General features: G+C 43.7%; 1 long non-coding RNA gene across 1 annotated transcript; it reads right to left on the bottom strand.

The window, feature by feature from the left end:
• Positions 1-20,003: 20,003 nt before the first annotated feature.
• On the bottom strand, positions 20,004-22,285 carry LOC127338262 (uncharacterized). The gene is made up of 3 exons (XR_007874262.2): positions 21,656-22,285; positions 20,613-20,686; positions 20,004-20,443 (listed from the first exon to the last, which is right to left on the bottom strand). It is a non-coding gene; the product is annotated as an uncharacterized lncRNA (long non-coding RNA).
• Between the last annotated feature and the right edge of the window lie 1,205 nt (positions 22,286-23,490).

The following is a 23,490-nucleotide window of genomic DNA, read 5'->3' as shown; positions in this document are numbered from 1 at the left end:
GACCAACATATTTAGCATAGACATCACCATAATAATCTTTAAAGAGAACATAGTGAGGGTTATCTATTCCCGCACCATCATCATTAATGGTGTTGCCCTTTCGGGGTTCACCATTAGCTTTCTCATGTGCGGGCTTGGTCTTTTTCTTGTTTGCCTTTTTAGCCTTGGTATTAAAACCAAGTCCCTCCTTCCCATTGTTTGACCTTTGCTTACTCAAAAGATCATCCAAGGAAAGTTTACTTTGGGGAGAGGAGGTCCTAGCAAGTTCATCTTTCAACCTAGCATTTTCCTCAATTATATTTGCATGATCACATGAAGGAGTAGAGGTACTAGGTATGTCATATGAAGCAAGCCTAATTTGAAGTTGCTCATAAGACTCGGAGAGGAGAGAGTATTCACTCTTCAAGGCTTTGTGAGCCTTGTCTAGTTCACCTAGATCCTTCGCAAGTTTCTCATGATCAACACCAAATTTGGCCTTTTCCTTTATAAGCACTTTAGTCTTATCTCTAGCGAGATCTCTAGCTTTAGTGAGCTTGTTAATTTTATCTTGAGGCTCTTCAAGAGTTTCTAACCTCTCCTCAAGAGAAGCTATAGTTTCTTGACTTTCCTCAAGAGCATTTTTAAGGGCATGGATTTCAAGAGAGTCTTCTCTCTCTATTTGACCCTTTTTCTCAAGCATATCACTTTGTTGAGCTATACGAACCATGAGGCTTGAAACATGCTTCTTAGTGTTACCTTGTAGGTTGAGAATGAAATCATCAAACTCTAGCATTTCTTGTTTCACTTTTAGACTAGCATCATCAACCCCTAGATCACTAGATAAGTTAGGCGTAGAGGGGTTAGGGGATGATACCTCGGAGGATTTAGCCATGAGGCAACTTTCTTCCTCCACATGAATGACCTCATTGGGGGATTCACTTGGTGATGAAGAGTTAGTGGAGAGAGAGGCAAGAGCGACCAATCCATTAGAGGTTGCATCTTCTTCATCATCAACATCATCATCTCCGGAGGTATACTCTTCTTGAGTTGATAGCACAATAGATGTGTCCAAGGAGGACCTTGCCATGAAGCAATGTGCATTCTTGATATGAGGATTCTCATTGGGAGAGTCAAAGAGAGATGAAGAGGGAATGTTGGTGGTGACGATGGCGGCCAACTCCTTTGAGCTTTCTTCATCTTCCTCACTACTAGAGCTTCCCACTTCATCAGAAGAATATTCTTCCTTTGTTACTAGCACAATTCTTGTTGGCCTCTTGCCTTTCTTGGTCTTGTTGTTGTAGAATTTCTTGTTGGGGGCTTTTGAATATTTGCCCTTTGTGTCTTTGCTCTTGTCCTTGGGAATGAGCCTACCATTATGAAGCTCTCTATTCTCATAGGGGCATTCGGCAATGAAGTGGCGCTTGTCATCACAATTGTAGCATGATCTTGTCTTTGGACCAAAGCTAGTGAACCCACTTTTGTTGTTTCTCTTGATGTTGTCTTCCTTGGCCTTGGACGGATCAATCCAAAACGACTTTGCATGGAAGGCCATGTGGTCATGGTAGTGGCATTGCAAATCTTCCGGATAGGTCATGCTCTAAGATGCCCTATAAGATTCTTGAGGAATCACTTCTTCAACGGAGTTGACCACCAAGGCAAGGTTGGAACCTTTTGCCATCCCAAGAGCACGATTGCGAGAATCATGAGAGGTTTCCTCAAGCACCTTGAGAGCTTGCAACTCGTGCACGACTTGTTGAGAGGTGAGAGAGGAATAGCATTCCCTCCCCACAAGAGTCTTGACATCAATGGGTACAAATGGCATCATGCATTCAATGTACTTCTCCTTGATCCAAGAGTCATTGATGTGGGTGGCACCAATAAGCCGGAAGGCATCGGCAACGGTGAGAAGTCTTCCATACATGTCTTCATGATCTTCATCCGGTAGCCTCATGAACCCTTCGGCTTTATTCTTAAGAGCATTATACTTGTTCCTCCTTGTGCTCTCACTTCCAATGCAACTAGCGGTCAAACCATCCCAAGCTTCCTTGGCGGTGGTGTAGTTCCGGACACGATGCAATTCCTTTGTCCCCACACTAGTTTGAATCATGTGCAAGGCGGTGTTGTTGAGTTGGCTATCAACCGCTTCTCTTCTAGTCAACTTGTCGGGGTTGTATGGCTTGAAGCCCTCCAAGATGATTCTCCATAATTCATTGGAGGCACTACAAACATGAGAGCGGAACTCAAATCGCCAAGTATCGAAATTTTCAATAGAAAACTTAGGTGGGTCGCCCCGAATGTTCAAATGAGGATGGGGAACCGGTATATCGGGAGATTGGAAAGGTGGAGGTACTCGATTGTAGCTCTCACTCCCACTAGTTCCCTTAGGAGATGCAATGGGAGATTTGATAGTGTTTAAGTTATCACCTTCCACGGGTTTGGTAGATGAGGGTAAGTCCGAAGCCTCTCCCTCATCTAACGCACCCGTGTCTTTTACCTCTACACTAGGAGCCTTGGGAAGGGCCGGAGCCAAAAGCTCGGCAATCATCTTTTTCATGCTTTCCATTTGGGCTTCCATGGAGGACTTCAACGAATTGAAGTCTTCCACGGAGACCGTCCTGGCGGCCCCTTCCGAGGACTCCTCGTCCGGCATACTCTTAGGCGGTTAAGCCCGAAATAAGAGCCGAGGCTCTGATACCAATTGAAAGGATCGTATGCCGCACCTAGAGGGGGGGGGTGAATAGGTGCTAACCAATTTTTAGTTCTTTTTCAATTTAGGCTTGACACAAAAGGTAAATTCTCTAGATATGCAACTAAGTGAATTTACCTATATGACAAGGCTAACAACTAAGCAAGATATATCTAAGCAATATAGAGATAGAATAGGATAGAGGTAACCGAGAGTGGAGCACGCGATGACACGGAGATGATTCCCGTAGTTCCCTTCCTTTGCAAGAAGGTACGTCTACGTTTGGAGGAGTGTGGTTGCTACGAAAGCCAAACCAACAGCCACGAAGGCTTCACTCAGATCTCCGGTGAGCAACGCCACGAAGGCCTAGCCCACTTCCACTAAGGGATTTCCTCGAGGCGGAAACCGGGCCTTTACAAGGTTCTTGGGGCACACATCCACAACCAAATTGGAGGCTCCCAAATCTGTTACAACACAACAATCAACAACAATACATCAACACAAATTAAACTAGGGAACCAAATAGGAACACTAGCATGAGATCCCTCAAACAAGAGAGGGGGAAATGAAGAACGCTTCGGTGAGGATGTAGATCGGTGTCTTCTCCTTCGAATCTCCAAAGATCAAGAACTTTGGTTGGGGGAGGAAGGAGATCTTGCAAATCTTGACTTTCTTGAGGTGGCTCTAATGGAGGTGGCTTGGCAGATTTCTTGTGTAATGATTGAGCAAGCAACCAAGGTAGAAGAAGGGGGGTATTTATACCTCCCCTCAAAATTGAGCCGTTGCTGTTTCCGGGGGGCCGGATAATCCGGCCTAAGTAAGGGCCGGATAATCCGCCCCCCCCCCCCCCGATAATCCGGCCTTCGGGACAAAACTGTGACATTGTCCGGCCAAATGTCCGGCCCATGTACTGGTTCACAAATCCTCCAGTCCTTAGCCAAAAACGAGGGGGCCGGATATTTCCAAAATATCCGGCCCGGATAATCCGGCCCTGGTACAATACCGGGACATTATCCGGGCAAATGTCCGGCCCCCATACTGCGCTGCATTTCCTCGAAGACTTAGCCAAAAACAGGGGGGCGGATATTTCAACAATATCCGGCCCGGATTATCCGGCCTGGCCAACTTTTTCTGAATTCTTTTGACAGACGATCAAATCCAACACACATGAATAAATATCTATGTAATCTCTGTACCATTTAAACAAACATTAGTGTATCACATATATTGACATCAAACATACAAAACATAATGTGAGAGATGTTCTTTCATCCACCACTCATTCTCTCTGTAGAAGCTCCACGCAGGGTTGTTCGAGGAGGCCGTGCCTGGGGAGAAGGCCACCGTCGCCGTCGGCTAGCGTCGAGGGAAGACGCTCGCAACGGGGATGCCGCCATCGTCGGGCAATCGTCGAGACCGCCTCCGCTGGGCACTCCTCGAGGAAGGCCGCCGCCATCGTATTGATGTCGAGGCCGCTGCCGCCGGCACACGCATGGAGATAAGGCCGCCGTCGCCGGGGTAGCCGCCTCCGTCGGCTGGCGTTGAGGGAAGCCGCTCGCGCCGGGGAACGCCGCCGCCCGGTTGGCGTTTGAGGCTGCCGCCGCCGTCGAGCTGGCGCCAATGGAGACCGCTGCCGCTGGGCAGAGGGCACGCGTCGGGGGACGCTGCCGTCTGGCTGGTGTCTGTTAGAGATATATTAGGTAGTATTAGATGTCACGGGATTTGTATAGGATTTGTCATTCATCTCCTGCCTTATCTCTAGGAGAGCTTCTTAGCCTCCAAGTCTTGTACCCTATATATACTCGCCCATGAGGCGCAATACAACATCCATCATATTCCGCATATCTCTCTCCCTCTCTATCCTTCAACATGGTATCAGAGCGGCACGCTCCTTGACCTAGCCGCCGCACAAGCTTCCGCCCGCGCCGCCCCTGGGGAGGTCAATCTCCATGGCCTACTCCGGGGGCCGCGCAACCCGTATGAGGGTTCGTTCGCCGATCTGTTGATCCGCTGCCCTCGAGTCCTTTTTTTTTCCAATCCGTAGATTGGTTTTCTTTTTGCGTCGCCGGTCACTCGACCGGCGTTTTTCTTTTTTGGTTTACCGATCATAGATCGGATTGAGTCGCCCACCGCCGCCGTCACCGCGCGCCTCTACTCCGACAACGGCGTCGATCTACACCGGCCATCTTCATCAAACCGCGCGGCACGGTCGCACGCGTTACACAAGGGACGCCTACGTGCGACGCAGCAGGCTGTCTCGCCCGCGCGGTCTCCATCGCCGGTCCGTCTTCGCCGTCATCGCCCGGGACATCACCGACAACGTCGCCAACGACTCCAATCTGCGGCACGTCGTCCACGCCATGGCGCGTACAGCGCCACCGTCGGTCTGATCAACCGACCGCGCGCACGTCTCCGCCAAGCACGCGCCTACCACCGATCGAGCTACGGGCTGCCGCTGCGTCGCCCCTTCGGGCCGCAGCGCCGCCGCCTTTGGTCCATGCTACCGGCCTACGACGCGCCTTCCAAGGCGCGTACGTCGCTGGTGGCGTCCCGCCGCTGCACCGACTCGCGCCCTGCAGCTACGCCGGCCCCTCAGGCCGTGGCGTCGCCGCACGCGGTCGCCTTTGCCGTCCCCCGCGCGTCGATGTCCGAGGCCACCACAGCGCTGCCCCTTCGGCGTGGGTCGCCTCCATCCGCGCATGGTCTTCATCACGCCGCTGGGTCTTCCTCGCCTACTTCGTGTACCGCCGCCGCGCCCCCACCCCAGGTCGCCGCTGGGCTCGCCAATCGCTCCAGGTCGCGCTGAGCTCGCCGACCACCGCAACGCCCGTCTAGGCGTCCAGCATGACCACCCCTGGTCACCGCTGGGTTAGCCGCCTTCTACGTCTTCGTACACTACAGCTTCGCCGCCAGCGTCCTCGCCTCTTCCCCGACTACGTCACCTGCTACTCTACTCCGACACCCGTCGTCGAGACTCGCCTCTTCCCCGACTACACCACCTGCTCCTCTTCTCCGACACCCGTCGTCGAGACCTCCTCTACTAGTCTACTCCGACATGGCGCGCACTTTGTAATGTTCCCTACCCTCGCATGCCCGGTACTGGCAACACCGGAAGTGCCTTCGTCCCCGACACGTTCCCGAGTCTGGCAAACTCGCGCCGGACGTCTCGTCTTCATCGGCTTCGACAACGTCTTCTTCGGCATCGCCTCTACGACTGCCTCGACCGCGTCACCGAATTCTTCTATGTGTACTCGGTTCTGGCAAAACCGAAGTATGCCTTCGTCCCCGACGTGCGCCTGGTTCTGGCAAAACTAGGGCCGCACCTCGTCCTCGACGGCTCGGACTGCATCGACTTCGGCATCGACAACCTCCACAACTGCCTCGACGCGTCTCCGTCAATCTCCTTGCGCACTACGCGCTTGCGGCTACATCTACACCGGCACCCGCCCACGACATCGACCACGGCAATCCCTCGCGCGGCTCCCTCGACCAAGATTGCAGCACCCATGCTCTCGGCTACCTCGATATCGGCACAAAGGGCTACCACCTCGCCTGCGCCTCACCAGCTTCTTCTCCAGTCTGACCGTTCGCGACGCTACTCTTGTTCACGTCGCTACCGCTACGACTGCGGGGGGGTGTTAGAGATATATTAGGTAGTATTAGATGTCACGGGATTTGTATAGGATTTATCATTCATTTCCTGCCTTATCTCTAGGAGAGCTTCTTAGCCTCCAAGTCTTGTACCCTATATATACTCGCCCATGAGGCGCAATACAACATCCATCATATTCCGCATATCTCTCTCCCTCTCTATCCTTCAACAGTGTCAACGGAGGCCGCTGCCGCTGGGCACGCACCAGGGGACCCCGCCATCGTCGGGCTGGCTTCAAGCGCGCGGGGCACTCAAGGGAGGTCGTCGCCAGCGTGCACGCGGCAGGGATGCTCTTTGCCGACGAGCAGGCAGTGGGGAGGTCGCCGACGAGGCGAATCGCAGACTTTGTGTCCAACACCACAAGAGGTCGTACTGCGGTGAACCGCCGTGGGCAGATGTCCGCACACATTGGGGCGCTGCCTCCGCTGAGAGCAGCCGCATCGAGGCCAATGACATGCACCAGGGAGAGTAGAATCTGGAAGAAACGGCCGTAGAAGAAGTCGAGCTCTATACTCTACACTACGTGAGTCTTCCATGCTAGTCAAAGTTTGTTGATAATAATTTGGTAGCTATAGCTAATTTAATCTGGCAATCGTGCCTAATTAATCTGGATATTGGTTTGGCAAAGTTCATGGGTTTAATACACTATTAATCTGGCAATCGTGGCTTATTAATATGGCTAGCGTGGCTAATTAATCTAGTAATTACTTTGTCAAAGAACATGGCAAATTGTTTAGGCTGCCAATTAATCTGTCCATTCTAGCTAATTAATCTGGCAGTCATGAATAATTAATCTGGCAATTGTGGTTTTACCAAAGAACTCTCGTTAATCTGATAGTTGCTAACAAGGTTAACCTGATAATTGACACTATTTAGATAATCTGGTAGTTGCTTCTTAAATGCATCATTGTATTTTTGTGTAGGCAATAATGATCAGCAAGTGAGCAGAATCAAAGACCCGGAAAATCTATGTCCTTGAATGAAGCTAAATTTAACCTATGTAATACCTGGTAATTTTGCCAGGATCTGACATGGAGTTGCTGGAGTTTGCTGATGCATCTTTTCGTTCTCTCGTTTTTCCTGTTACGTCTTGTGAGACTTGGTTGTGTCTGATTTGGGTAGGCAGGGCTGGCGCTTGTGCGCTTGAACCAGTGAAAAAAAAGTGTGTTGTAAATTGAAGAGCTACGGTGGCTGATGTGTGCGGCCGGTGAAAAATTCTTTTGTACGTAAAAAGCGTGTTGTAAAGTGAAAAGCGTAAAAAGCAGAGATGGGATCAAACCTGGCCAACGGGCCGGCCCACGGCACGGCACGGCCCGCTAAGGCCTTAGCGTGCCTGGCCCGGCACGGCCCACCTAGGCACGTTAAGCTAACGGGCCGTGCCGTGCCGCCCGGTGGGCTTCGACTTGAGGCCCAGGCACGGCACATTAGCTAAGTGGGCCTGACGTGCCGGCCCGTTAAGGCATTTTATACTATTTTTCTAAAATAAATACTAAAAAATAGAATTAATTATATAAAATTAGAAAAAAACCTTAACGGGCCGTGCCGTGCCGGCACGTGGGCTTGAGGTAGAAGCCCAGGCACGGCCCAAGCTGGGTCGCGTGCCAGGCACGGCCCGTTAAGTGGTGGGCCGTGCCAGGCCCATAACGGGCCGGGCACGTGTGCCCACGTGCCGGCCCAACGAGGCACGGCCCGTTGGCCAGGTTTGGATGGGATCAGAGAATCGCTTTTAGTCAGCCGCCGCACGGGGGCTATGTGCGTGCCGCTACGTAGTCTGGTCCAACATTGTTCCCGTGTAGCATCAATCACGTTCGTATCAAGTAAGGAAGCACATAATTCATTGTGAATCAAGTCCAAATTGCTTTCACAAGGAAACAAGTAAATACACACACACGTAAGGAAACATGTCCAGCGTCAATCACGTCCAAATTTCTTTCACAAGGAAACATACCACATCGATCGTTCTACTCTCGCTCAGAAAAAAGATCCCACATCGCTCAGAAAAAATAAAAACTTACTGATTGCATATTACATCCAAATGCCATGGTAGACACGTCCAACATCAAATTCTAAAGTAATCAACAATTATGGAAGTATATAAGATACCAAAAATCATGGGATCACCACAATCGGCAGAGTATTAGAAAACAATGGAAGCAAATAACACGCCCAACTCCTTTGGGTAGTACAACGTCATCACACCTCTGTGTACACAAAATTTCCGCTTGTCTGGTTGTCTCCCCACTGCTTCGGTTGCCCATAAGATATTTGTGAGGAAGATGTCGTGTGCAACCGCAGGTGGTGGTTACCACACCTCGCCCCTCGACAAGATGGTGATGGAGAGAAGGGATAATCAAGGAAGACGACCGTCGGAAATTGGTAGGCATGTAACCGGAGGCGTCTGGTGTTCCCTTTCTTTCCAGGCTCTCAAACTGCTAGGCATTCTGATCTTGGGTCTTAGATGACACAGAGAAGAACTTGGCCTTGCAAGCGCCGACTTGGACAAAGAGGTCACCATCAATGGAGCAATTGCCGCCCGCGACTACGTCTTCTTTGTCGTCACCCCGATGGCCCACATGATCCCAAGGTGAGTTACCACCAAAAGTAACGTTCTTCATGCCATGAAGCCACATATCTTTATTAAAAAAATAAAGCACACGCATTTTTTGTGGAAGAGCAGGTGGTTCCTTCTAGCGGAGAAGGCGGTCTGCCCTAAAAAATATCAGCCCCGTCGCCGTGTTCCTTATGCGCTCAGGGGCACGAAGACGTTGATGAAGGTCCATAACAGAATCCTGCTGGATCTTTCCTTGCTCGGGTCTCGGGTGAGACCTAAATAAACATATGATATATATATTTATCTCGATCTCTCGCGTGTGTGATGGTTTCAGATGACATGGTGATGGTCGAGACTCTGAAACTTAGGGAGTCCGACACGTTGGTCCATGTCAATCGATGACCTTCCCCATATGAGGTGCTCATCGTTGAGAAAGTGTGCTCATAGGGACATGCTGTGCCTCCATTATTGGTCTTTCTCTACCTCTCCATCAAATGCACTTACTGAATTAACTAACATATCTACAATCCTTCTGATTTTGTTCTTTTGATTTGTAGTTTATGCTTATACATTGTATAAATATTTATTTTTGTAGATTGATAGTTGATCAGATGAATGCCTTCAGGCTAGACTATATGCCGAATCGATAGTCCTTGAGCCTGGGCTATATGTTTGCTCTTGGTAAGTTGGAGGATAACGCCGTCACATATTTGTTCAGGAATTTATCTTTAAATTAATTTATTTTCATAGCAAGTGATTCACTCTTGACAATATCCACATTATAATGGAACATCTTTACCGCTAAGTTTGGCTTAATGATGGTAATGATTCATCCTACTTTTTATCACGTCCACACGATCAGAGTCATGGTTTAAGATTTACTTGTTCAGCAGAAGCATACAAAAGAGGAACTATAAAATGTGAGCTCATGAGCAGACTCATGGATTTAATATAAATAGTAGATTCCTATTATGTCCTATGCATTTACCTCTTTAGTGAGTGGTGTGCCTTCTTGACAGATACACGTTTAATGCTTACACTGGTTTTAAAAATAAACTTTAGTAAATAGCTCCTTCATGTTGCTAATCATCTCCAAGTGACAGGTCCATAGAAACACATATTTACATCGAGTGGAGTGATGCTCTTGACCAATGGAGACTTGATGAGAAACATGATTGGAGATGAATAGGAAATGAATTGGGCTAGCAGAGCTAAATTCAATTCAGTATATTCAGTAATCTTGACTTCGAAAGTTTTAGATATGTTTCATGGGTTGTCGCTGCTACATATGGTCTGTTTGAAGCGTTAAGATAGAGAAAGAAAAAAAAGCGTGAGAGAATATGGAAAAAGACAACAACAATCTCAATATGAAAGCTTCTCGTAAGCTTGCTTTCCTTTCTTCGGAATTTCTTCAGTCATTATTTCCCTGGTGCACACATCTATTTTTAGGCTCTAAGTACATATAGACTATTGCATAGTTAATCATTTTGCTGAATGAAGCTCCATAAATATACATAAGTTTTTTATCTGAGTGAAGTCACTCATAGATCGACACATGGCAATAGAGCGGCTGACATATGGGGCACATACAAGAAAGATCAAGGAAGATATTTCTTGCAACCAAATATGTAATCATCGATTGATGACAGATCTGATATATTGCTATTTACGATCAGATATGTGTGGTCTTTTAATAAAGATTTAGCATGAGGATTTTGTAATATGTGTATGTACTATCTTTACTGCAATTGAATTCATTTGATGGCTATATTGGGAGCTTGCAGGTAATTGTTGGTGATTATTTCGTTTTTCTTAAATTTGCCAAATAACCATTCTTGAAGTGAAGATCTCCACATGCTCTAAAAAATTACCCTTTGGCGATTTGGTGACCCAGGTTTTTCTCCCATGACTACCAAACAAGCACTGAGATGTTCGAAACATGTACTATGAAGAGAAATGACGAGAGCGGTGAATTAATGGTAGTTACAATATAGAAAGATTTGGTATAGAGACAAAAAGTTTCCAGATATTGCTACGTATCACACACAAACCCACCTTATACACACAAGAATAAAATAATAAACCAAGGTAATTTTTTTTTTTTGTTATTTCGTAGCAACGCACGGGCATTTAACTAGTATACTATTATATTCGAGTTACGGATGGTATGCACTTTGACATCAAACATTGGAGAAATCTTAACCGTTGATCACCCTCAAAGATGCTCATCAAACTCACGCCGCTTCGGATGGAAAAAGTTCAGAATTTATTGCCTGCCAATTATAGCATCATAAATCAAGGAAACTTCAAATTTCTATTACTATTATGTTGCTTAGTTTCTAAAATCAATTAAGGATCGCAAATCATGGATAATTAATGTCTCATTTTTTCCCTTGCGCAACCTATCTTTACTACTCCCTCCGGTTCTAAATATAAGCCATATAATTTCTGGCACGAAAATTAAGAAACACATATTTAGGAAAAATTACACCATATTTGGCTAGGGTTAACCGTAAGTAATTGCCGTGAGCTAATAGAGGACTTTGCATAAGATAAGTAAACCTAATCAAGTAGGGCAACGCAATAAACCTTATATTCTGGATTTTTTCTCAAAAAACCATATAGCTTATATATAGGAACGGAGGGAGTATTATATTCGAGTCCGTACATCGTCAAAAATGCTTGATGTCAAAGATTCGAAATATCCAAACCGTCTAATTGTACTAAACATCTCCCGTTTGATATCTAGCCATCCGATGCGATCCACCCTCCTCAAAATCTCTTAAGCATGGATCACTTTCCAAAGTCAACAGCAGGATGAGTAAAACTATCCTACCAGATAAGGAAGTAAATAGGAAATATTAATTACGGAATGACCACAATCACGGGACCAAAATCAAGTAATCGGTACGATCAATTAAGGAGATTGACTTTGCTCAGGCACTAGCTCCTTTCCTAATTTCTCTCACGCATGGCTCCTAGCCTCCTACTACCAAAATTGCCATGGAGGCGGGCGACCACCATGGGTCCCCGCACACTTCCGCGCCTCCACGGGCGATACCGCTCCTCTGCAAGAGAGCACGCGATGGCCGGAGGGCAGCCGCTGCCATAGGTCGGCGGCGGGCGGTGGCTGAACCGTGGCGCTTCTCCCCTGTCCCCTCTCATTCCATCTACTATCTGCCATTGATCTATCTCTATCTGATTTCATGGCTATACGATCTAGGTGCTACCACGGATTGACTGCAGGTGGATTAGCGTAGAGCGGGAGGCGTGGATGGAATTCGTTCAGAACCACCTCAGTCATCAGGACTCAGCCACGAGGCTGTTACCGCGGGCCTCCTCCTCCAAGACTACAATGAACTTTCTATCTATCGTGTTGCTCCAGGACCAACGTGAGGATCAATTCCATGTTCTTATCTTTTTCTTGTTTGATTAATCGGAGATATTTGCATGGCCATGGCCAGTCCGCAACCTTTGCGTGTTTATACACGGTATAAACCGAACGGGTGGTTCAGGTTAATGAATCAGAGACGATTGCTTTGATTTGTATATGGAAGTAGCTTCCAATGAAGTTTCCTGCCAATTTATTTTTAGTTTGGTTTCTTGACAATTTTGACACACTTTCTTGACAGCTTCAACTTGCTTGTGCAGACGAAAATAAGGACAGATAGTATAACGTTTTAGAGATCACATCAACTATATACTTGAAGAAAAGAACTACTGGAGGCTTTATGATTCATCTCGCTTAAATAAGGAACAAGCAGTTTCGTTGTTTATCTTACTGCATGGATGTAAAGCCAGGCCAGCCGACTGGGTTTCATTTGGTTTTTTCATTTTCCAGATTGGTAAGTAAATATAGGAAAGAGAAAGAGCTTGTTTGGTTTTGACCGTGATGGAATGTGTTAGACTGATGACTCGATAAGGATCAGGACTTGGCCCTCCTCTATCCGTGCGTGCATGGATAACCATGCAGCACGTCGACCACGCCTTCACCCGCCTAGCTAGGATCTGCAACAGCTCTCTGTTGCCGTGTGCGTGCGTGTGTGCTTCTCTCCCCGTCCCCTTGTACTTCTTCTATAAATAGCACTGTACAAGATCGGTTTTACATCAAGTAATACACAGCAGTGCATATTTGCACTTTCTACCTGAGTATCTATTCTTACATGGTATCAGCTTAGATCGATCCTATGGCCGACGACGCAGGCAATGCTGACGCCGCCACGGCCGGACTCGCGGTGCCCGCCATCGACCCCAACACTGGCGCCCCTGTCGCCATCAACCCCGCCACGGCCACCGCCCTTGGCGCTCCCCTGGCCGTGCCGCCCGCCATGGCTCTCCCTCAGGTTCCCCATGCCCCTGCTCCCATCTCGTTCTACATGCGCGGTGTTCAGATCCGCAACATTCTCCCCTTTACCCTTGATCTCTCCACTGGTTCCTACAACCAGTGGCGCACTCACATGGAGCTGGCCGTCGAGGAGTACGGCGTGCTCGACCATCTGACGGCGCCCGCGCCTGCCGATCCTGACGCCGAATGGCGCACCGTCGACCTCATCCTGAAACGGTGGATCTACGGATCCATCTCTCGGGAGCTCACCGGCATGATCCTCGACACCACCAAGATGTTATTTATTTTGCAACTGCAGAATAGATGTACGATATTTACTTCAATTCCATATTGCCATCAATAAACAATGGCAAAGAAATGAAGATTTTAGGCATATCAGTTTATTATTCATGTGATAACTCAACGGACATGAGGTAAAAGGAATTTTTTCAATAGATTTTCTTTGTTAAGATAAGCCAAATCAATTTTACATGATGTCTGCAATATCTGAGGACAATCCAAATGTAAGGAAATGGTAAATTGTCTTTTTTGGTTCTTTTAAGCTTTTGATCTAAATGTAAAAAAAAACCTTAAATATTCTTTTTGGATCCTTCACACTTCGGTGTTATAGAATTGCCAGACCATCTTATTATTATTTTATATTTGAATTACAACATTATAATTTTTTTACAATATGTTTTGTTTTTGGCAAATAACTTTAATTTTCTATATCGATGCATGTATTTTTTACTTTAGTGAATGACATTCAGGAACAATGAATATTGGCAAAAGAAGTAATAAAAAGAAGACCTATGTCCCATTTTCATTTTACTGGGCTTAGCCCGTGGAATGTTTGTAACTTGCAAAACATCACAGTTGCACAACGCCTTACACATTCCTCGTGACTCTGTGCTAAACATTTATCTCATTGGCAACGTAAATGCCCTTTAATATTCTGTATTGGACTATTCCATGTAGGTTTCAGTTCCTTAGTGTTGAATTTCTTAGCATGTTATAGGATATATGAGTATGGTTTCATGTATGGACAGTGTAATGATATGCAGATTTAATTTGCTTTTTCTTGTCCCGATCATGATTCGCCAAGCCACATAATTTATATGTTCTTTTCTTGAGGATATGCACTTGATATTTTTTTCTAGGAGGCTTGATATTTTCAAGGTAATTTAGGTGAAGCCCATATATATTTTTTTTTTGCCCTACTTCCAGGACTATCACTTTGGAGTGGAGAAGTTATTTTAGTCTATAGGATTGTTTCATCCTCGGATTATATTGAGGACAATGAGAGTTCATACTATTGAAACAAAATTAGTAGGTCTCACATGCACGATTAAGTGAAGGGTTTACCATTTTTCTGTTTGCTATATATGTGGAAGCTGCACGATCATTATTATGTTTGGCTACGGATTTTAAATGTATATTGAAAGAATAGAGAGATCTATCTTTCGTGAAATTAACCTGTTATTTAATGATTTACCACTTTTGTATGATGTTGAATCAAGATATACACGTAGTTTTATTGTGAGATATGTTCCTCTCGAAGCTCAAATGGTACATATCATAGCGAGCATTGCACGAGTGTGTGGGTATTTCTCTCTATGAATGATCTTGAATTATGGATATTTGTTGAGTTGCATTTCAGGTAAAGTATAATCTTAATATTTTAAAATATTACATGGCTCTTTTTTATACATGGAAATTTTATCTCTATTATGTCTACATTGATGACATTCAAACAATTAAAGAGGCCGTGGCAACTCACGGGCATTCAACTAGTATTAGTTAATATGCAAGAAATTTGAAAAAAAAAATGTTTCATTATAAGTTGACCGCATTATGTGTGTTTGTCTAAAAGAGCAAACGATCAAAAAATGGTAACTTTAAAAAAACATTCAATGGATATTGTGTCAGTATGTAAAATATATTGTCAACTTATTACCAAACCGAACTTGCGAGACACTTTTTCGATGGTTCGACTTCTACTCCAAATTTTTCGTATAAATATGCTTATCTAATTCTACCAGAGACCGCTAGTAAGATATTTGGAGATCTCTAGTAAGACATTAAGGATACTAAATAGACATGAACACATACACAAATATACATATACACCATATAAGTTATGGAATTATAAAAAAAATCAAGGAGAACTTTTATATAACATATGGTTCAATTTATTACAATGCAACAAATCAATGATATGCACTACAATTGTATAACCAAGAACAATATAATAGCAGTACCAACAGTCAAATGTGGTTAACTATCTCAGCACATGGATAGAAAATTTTACTCCTTAAAAGTGTGGTATGATAAAAAAATGTCATCCAAAGTATAAAAGTTTAGTATATAAATATTAATTTGACTTACCCCTAGGAAAACACAATGGTGTACATAAGTATGAATTCAAGCGTCAATTGGTGAACGCACACGAGGTACCTTCCCTGGCTGTTCGGGCTTGGCCCATTTTCTTGTCCGATTGTTTTCTTCATCCTACACTCCTAGGTTCATTGGTGCTGCTCGACCTGCCCCCACACAGACAGATTTAATACTAGTGCAACTGGACATAGGGCATGTGCAATGGTTGATAAGACCGTTTTATCTTATTTCTATCACTTAATCTAGATACAACAAAATGATGTACAATAAATTGTTTTTTAGTCTTATCTTTAGTAATGAGATATTCTAAATATGTGCTGAGACAGATTGTGTTAATAGATGATTTCTTAGCTAAGAGAAGAAAAGTCTTTTTTTATCTTTCTCTTTCCTCCACCTCAGCGTTTATCCTATGTGGCACTGCTAAGATATCACTATTGTACATGCTCTTATTCAGTGCTTCGGTAGATTACGGTTCACGTTCGTGAGCTTGTAAAATGTTTCGCTTTCCATATCTTATGTGGTTAAAATCGCTCATTTTTTGTGCAAGGAAAAACATCTTTTAATTTCGATAAATAGGTGAAATCAAAAACTATCCGTGGATTAAGTAGAAAGGAACATATTCAAATAATGTTCACAAAATTTAAAATATATTCACGTATTAAATATGTTAAGATATTTAAAAAATCGCTGACATATTTCTAAAACATGTTCACAATTTATAAATCACATTTTTAATCATGTTCCCAATTTGTTTTAAAGTGTTCATGGGATTCAAAAACTATTAATGCAGTTCTAAAAATCACATGGTTTCAAAAATGTTGGAGAGCCTTTAAAATGTTCATACGGTTCAAAAAAATCTTTGCAAGGTTTAATAATGTTCACGAGATTTGGAAAATGTTCTTGCAATTCAAAAAGACCGTAAGGTTTCAAAAATGGACACGGGTCTTAAAAAGTGTGTACAGTTAAAAAAGGGTTTGCAAGGTTTAAAAACTCTTCGAGAAATTTAGAAAATTTTCATGCAAGTCAAAAAGGCAGTGAGGTTTCAAAAATGTTTGCGATCCTTATAAATGTTTGTACGGTTCAGAAAAATGTTTTCGAGGTTTTAATTTTTTGCGAGATTTAGAAAATGTTCAAGCAATTCAAAAAGGCCATGAGGTTTAAAAAATGGTCACAAGCGTTAAAAATGTGTGTACGATTCAAAAACATATTTGCGAGGTTTAAAAATTGTTCACAAGATTCAAAAAATGTTCTTGCAATTCAAAAGATCGAGAGGTTTCAAAAATGCTCGGGAGCCTTAAAAATGTTTGCCCGGTTCAGAAAAAGGCTTGTAAGGTTCAAAAATTGTTCGCATGAGTCACAAAATGTTCAAGCAATTCAAAAAGTCGGCGAGGTTTAAAAATGTCAATGTGCCTTAATTTTTTTTTGTACGGTTCAATTCTTTTTTATTTGCAAGGTTAAAAAATTATTGACAAGATTCAAGAAAATTTTCATGCAATTCAAAAAGATAACGATGTTTTAAAAATGTTCTTGAGCCTTAAAATGTTCGTACAGTTCAAAAATATGTTTGCAAGGTTTGAAAATTGTTCATGATATCCACAAAATGTTCATGCGGTTCAAACATACCGTGAGATATAAAAAAATGTTTGTGAGGCTTAAAATTTTCGTCCAATTCAAATAATTGTTTGCAAAATATTAAAATGTGGTTCAAAAATAGTTTGTGCAACTAACATAATTGATCGCTAGTTTTACAAATGTTCATGTGCCACAAAAGAATCATGCAATACAGAATAATTTTTCGCAGGATTAAAGAAAACATTCACATATTATGTAAATAAAACAATTCATATTATCACATAGAAGCAAGCAGAATAAGCAAAAAAGGAAAAACTGACAAGGAAACATGAAAAAAAACTGAAGTAAATAAAAGAGAGAACAAAAAAGAAAAAGAAAAAAAAGGAAAAGAAAGTCGGTGAAAAAAAAATTACAACAAAAGCAAACACTAGAAGATGTTACCTTGGAGCGGGCGTTCCTTCGCTTTACCTTGTACGATTCCAGCAGAAACGCAGGTTTGTATCCGCAAAAGGCAAACTGGCTAGGCCCAGAAACGCGAAACGGTATAGTGGAAGGTACGCGTAGGCAGGTTAACGAACGCAGTAAGCGTTGAATAAAAATTGCCGACTGTCATCGGGAGACTCGTGAAAGGGGTGCCCCTATATACACCGCTCATTAGCGCGCCGGAACATGGCTTGAAGCGGAACTCGGATGGGCTGGCCCATTAGTTCGTTTGGTGAATAAAGTAGATACATATCTATATCTATACTCTATAACCCTAATAATAAAGGAGCCAAGGTTTCTGCCAAAAAGTTTCGTCAACGCTTTTTTTTTGGACCGTTTTGCCCTCCCATCAAATCCCATAATACGCACAAATGCCATCTGTACCGGTTCAGTTTATACCAGTCTTATTTCATCTGCACTGCAGAAAAAATCCCATAATACGCACAAATGCCATCTATCCGCGTCCATGGCCGCCTGGCTCCGCTCCAAGATCCCCGACGCACTCCGCTTAAGCTACTGAGTTCGCTCGCTCGCCAAGCTCGTCCACGACCAGGCTCCTTACATACTATTCGCGGGCAACACTGTCCTCTAGGATTCCCATGGAGATCGATCCGGACCATGTTCTCGGTGGAAGGAAGACGTGGATGAGGACGGAGGAGCGATGAGGGTAATACATGACCATGGCGGCGGGGGTCGCGCACAGCTAGGCGGAGTAGATGCGGCATGTGTGGGGACCCCGGACTAGCTGTCCGAAATACCCTGTTATGTATACAGTTCACGTTCCCATGATCAGTGTGCCATGAACACATAACCGAACTGATATCAAATTACATCATCCTTTACAAAACGGAATAAGAAAATTACAATAAAGTCACATGACCCATCTTTACAAGATAGCCTCGAAGGGCCTAATCTAATCATCAGAGTAGCAGAATCACTTCAGCAGCGTAGAGCCCAAGTCATCTGCCTTAACCCTACGGGCAACGGGCGGGAAGACGTTCCTAGCTCGCATAGACGTCGTCAACTCCTTCTTCATCTGTCGAAGTCCTCCAGGTCTGGCCAAGTAAATAGCCAGGGACAAAGCCGTGAGTACATTTGAATTGTACTCGCAAACCATCAAGAAGGTGATAACAATTCTAACTAAAGAAGACAAGAGAGGAAGAATAGTTTCTCTGGTGGATATAGCATGTGAAAGAGAATCAGTTTCTCTTGTGGATATAGCATGTGAAAGAGAATCAGTTTCTCTTGTGGATATAGCATCCCACATCACAGTTGAAGGGGACACTAAGAAAGTCCTATGACATCTCTATATCTTTGTTAAAGCAGAGTTCCTCTACATGAAACACTAGGAAGGGTCACCCTCTTTTGTTTCATTTTACTCGACCATCTCCACATGGTCGGCACAACATCTTTCCCGTACCCTTTCGGTACTTCCAACACACGCATTTCCTTTGGAAATCATTTTCAAAACCAAAACTCGACACAGCTTGGTAACGGCCATCCCAACCGTCCATGACCGCGGACGCGGCTATTCGAATAGTTTTAACTCTGCAGAGTGTGCGCACTTTCCCCACAAGATCTGATAAATCCGCCGGGATCATCCCCGGTTCGCCATACGAAAGTATGCGGGTCTCGGATAATCAGTCGAAGCCTTTCGCCCATTCAACTTAGCAAGAGGTCCTACCCTATGGAGTATGTACCTCCCCGGCACCGTGGCAGCTCACCTCCTCTTGAGCGTGGCTCCACCGCCAAGCCAGGAGACCCATAGTGTCTTCCGGACGGGTCAGCCCCGAAGGCCTCCCGTTATACGATTGTCTCCAACTACGACAACCCGGACTCGGGGGTAACTGTACCCTTGTATAGTTGTGCGGTGCCTCATGCTAAGAAGAACAGACGTCAAGCTAAGCCCCGTGCCCACGTTGGAGTAGTGTGGTTGCGCGGGTTAATTGTTCCGGGCGAATACAAAGAACCATGTGTCGTTTTTCTCAAAAACCCAAGTCACACACACTTTCCTCTTTCCAACCATCTTTGTCAAGATCCTTTCCTTTCACAAACCATACGCTTGGGTAAGATTGCCTCACCCAAGGTTTTCATAAACATTTACAACAAGGTAAACCTTGAGGGGTTCCCAACCTAAAGTTTCATGAGTTGAACTAATACAACACTATGGCCGATATGAGGGTCATCACGCCATTGAGGGTATGAAAAAGAGGTATTGGAGTGGATCATACTTGCTTGAGCTAAGCATGTATTATGATAACACAAGAGGAAAATATACTATCAGATTTGTGGTGCTATCTAACCCAATCAATAGATAGATAGGGATGAGAATTGACCAACCCCAACACCATTAAGGGAAAACAGGCATACTCATCACAATTTGAGAATACACCAAAAACATGGTATTGATACATCTACACTAGAAGGGGGTGTAGTATGAATCTTGTCCCGAGGTGGAACATATTCAAGCTAAATATAGAAAGCAAGTTGGATAGCAATGGCCATGATACCATACACCCAACCAATTACCAAGACCTTGACAAGATAAAACTACTAGAGGTGCCATGCTTGCATCCAAGCATAGATGGCAACAATATGGAGATCATCACACATAGAACCAAGATGCTATTGATAGCACAAGATGACATCCAAAGAGACATCATATCAGAGATCAAAAGATGGCTTGCCTTGGCTTATTTGTCCCTGGACTTCTTCAAGTTCATCAATATAAGAATCCCGTCAATATAAATAAAATCCTTGTCCGAACCACTTCTTCTTCTTCTCCGGAATCGTTCGCATCTATCGTCGGAAAATATAAAAGGAACACAATCAATCACATTGCACCAATCATAACAAGCATGCAACATTCAACAATCAACAAGCAATAGCTAACCACCTTACTACGGGCTAACATACAAAGAACTTATAGATACTACAAAGCAACTAAAAGAGAACCCATTTTATTTACCTAGTAAAGGTATGAGAGTATCATAACTTAGCAATTGCCTCTCTCGGTATCACCATGGCACAACTAAGTCTCCCCTGGTAGATAACATCATAAAGAGGACAAGTGCATTAGTTGGGCATTACAAACATTCATATTATTTTTTTGAAACATTTTTGGAAAAGCGGGAAATCATTCTCTCTACTTTGTAAAGCTTACACAACACTACACAAGAATAGGAAGTAAATGATATGCCACACCATTTGAAGACTTAAGCCAAACAATAGAACTAAGGTTAAGTTGCAGAGGTTTTGTTTTGCAAGAATAAAACATTGGTTGACCAATTTTTAAATAAAAGAGTGGGCAAAGGTTTAAAAATAAACCAAAGAGTTTTGGTTCAACAATCCATGTCACACATACACATTAGTAACAGTAAGAAATATGCATGAACAGAGACTAAAATTATTTTTCCTAGATGGCCAGTATTATAACAAGACTAACCCAATTGGAATCACTCAAAAAGGTTGAACCTACAATTTTAGGACCTTGCTTGAATCTGACTGTACAGAAAACAAGATCTGTATGCCAAAAATTGTAGAAAAATCCTAAAAATATGAGGTCAGTTGCATCTGAAAGGTACTGACAATACGGTTCTAAAGCAATTGGTTTCACTCACAAATTCATCTCCAAGCTCATGGTATAAACAGACAAAGTCAGATCTGACCAGAAATTGATCTGTGAACCATTTCAATTCTAGGTGGTTATTTGTGGTGAGACCAACGGCAAAATGAAGCTAATGGAGAAGGCTTTCATCCCCAGTTGAGTTTGCTCAAAAAGGTTTTGTAAAACTAAACAAATCTTACAAACAGCGAAACAGCATGTTTTCAGAACTTTAATTACTCAGGAATATCTGCTACGAATTTGAGGATGAAACCAACGCCAAGTTGTAGATCTTTTCATAAGCTAACCGTGGAACTTTGGATCACTCGATTTGGAGCTGTACACGAGTTTTGGTGGATTTTACAAATTCGTACCAGAATCTGAAACAGCAAGATGAAAGAAATTACTGCAAGGTTTTGGACGAATTTTGGTCAAGAACTTCAGATCTGAGGATAGGTGAAGCTTCTCCATGCTTGGACCAACATGCACCTGCATCAAGATCCAAACTTAGCAAGGGAGGAAGAAGAAGAGGAGAGAAAACCATCTAGGATTGGGGAGAAGAAGGAGAGGGATGCTCTCATGGAGAGGGGGAGCTTGAGGGAGGGGGAGAGCTTCATCTTGGAGAGCTTTTCATGGCCATGGCCGGCCATGAAGCTAGGAGGAGCAGCAATTTCGTGGGGAGAGGTAGGAGGAGAGTGTGTGGGAGTGGAGGAAAGAGTGGGGAGTGGAAAAGTGAGAGCAAGTGAGGAGGGGGTGGGCTGCCAAGCCCCTTTATATAGAGGGAGAGGGGGTGGGCTGCCTCCTCATTGATTGGGTTGGTTGGGAGGTAGCCTCTTCATTGATTGGGTTAGTTGGGAGGCTGGTTTGGGGAAGAGATATTTGACCCAAGCTGAATTTATTTGTGGCATTGGGAAGGGACAAAGGAGGAGAGGCTTCCCAAGGTGGAGTAATTATGTGAGAGAGAGGGAAATGGAGAGGCATGATGCATGTGTGCCATGGCATGGCCGGCTACATATTTTTGGCCATGCACAAGTGATCAACAAGAGATAATTGCTACACATGCATTACACCCAAGGTTGAGTGCCTCACAAATTACGAAAATGGTGGCCTAAAAAGATATACAATTTTAGGCAAAGTGATACTAATGCACAAGGGTGCTAAAGTAGATGGTGGTGACATTCTGACCTGATAAAAGATGTGTCCAAGAGAGGATGGTGGTGATGGTGATTTAGACAATGGTAGAGCAAGGCTAGGAGAGATGGTGAGTGAAGTAACCATATACTCACAAGGATGAATATGGTGACAGAAATCATCAGTTCATGATGTCAAGGTGATGATGGAAAATAATAAAGGATTGAGATGGGTATGATGAAATATAAGTTGCGCTTCAAATAAGAGGTCAATTGGGAGTGGTTTGAAATACTCCCTGAGTCTAGGGTTTTGTTGAAGGGATTCCACTTGAAAGTATCAAATGATCATCCATACGATCAAGAATTGGATGATGGGGGATACAATGTGGTGGATCAGAGATGTGCATAAGATGTGCAAGTATTGCCATTTAAATAGAATTCAGTTGAAAGGTATTCGAAACACCTCAATTGTCTAGGGACAATTGAGAAGGAAATTAATTTTAAAAAAAGACCTTGAAAAGGATTGAGAGAAGTTAGGTAGAACATAGGATTCAAAATGTTCTACTTACTTTGTCAAGTAAGGTGGAGTTTTCTAAATTTTAAATAACCAAGAGAAAAACAAGAAATGGTATAAGTACCATAAGCAAGCCTTTTGTAAAAAGGAAAACAAAATAGAAAGTAATGTTTTAGAAATCAGTACTTGGTAGAAATGGGATGAAAAACAAAACCCATTTCAGTTCTGTGTTTTCTTTGAAGAAATATCCTGAAAAGATTTTATAAAACTAGAAGTAGTTTTGTGATCAAAACTAGAGAAGGAAAACAATAGGGTTTTTGAGAAAGAAAACTAATTTAGGAGGAGTGTTCTCAAGGGTAGATGGTGGTTACAAAATGTACCCATCATTCCCACTCTTGGTCTTGTGAAGATTAAACTTGAATAAAAACCAGAGATAAAAGAGGAGGAAGTGATCTAGTGTTGAACATTGGATAGGGTACAAGATCAGGGTGAATGTAAGAGTTGTTATGGTAGAATGGGACATGCAAGACGTGGAAGTTGCAGATGGTGATGCATAGATGAGATCCATGCATTGAGGTCACCAATAACAGTTGTGGGT

This window comes from Lolium perenne, chromosome 3 (assembly GCF_019359855.2).
Source record: "Lolium perenne isolate Kyuss_39 chromosome 3, Kyuss_2.0, whole genome shotgun sequence".
Lineage (NCBI taxonomy): Eukaryota > Viridiplantae > Streptophyta > Magnoliopsida > Poales > Poaceae > Lolium > Lolium perenne.
This window is presented reverse-complemented; position numbering and strand designations above follow the sequence as displayed.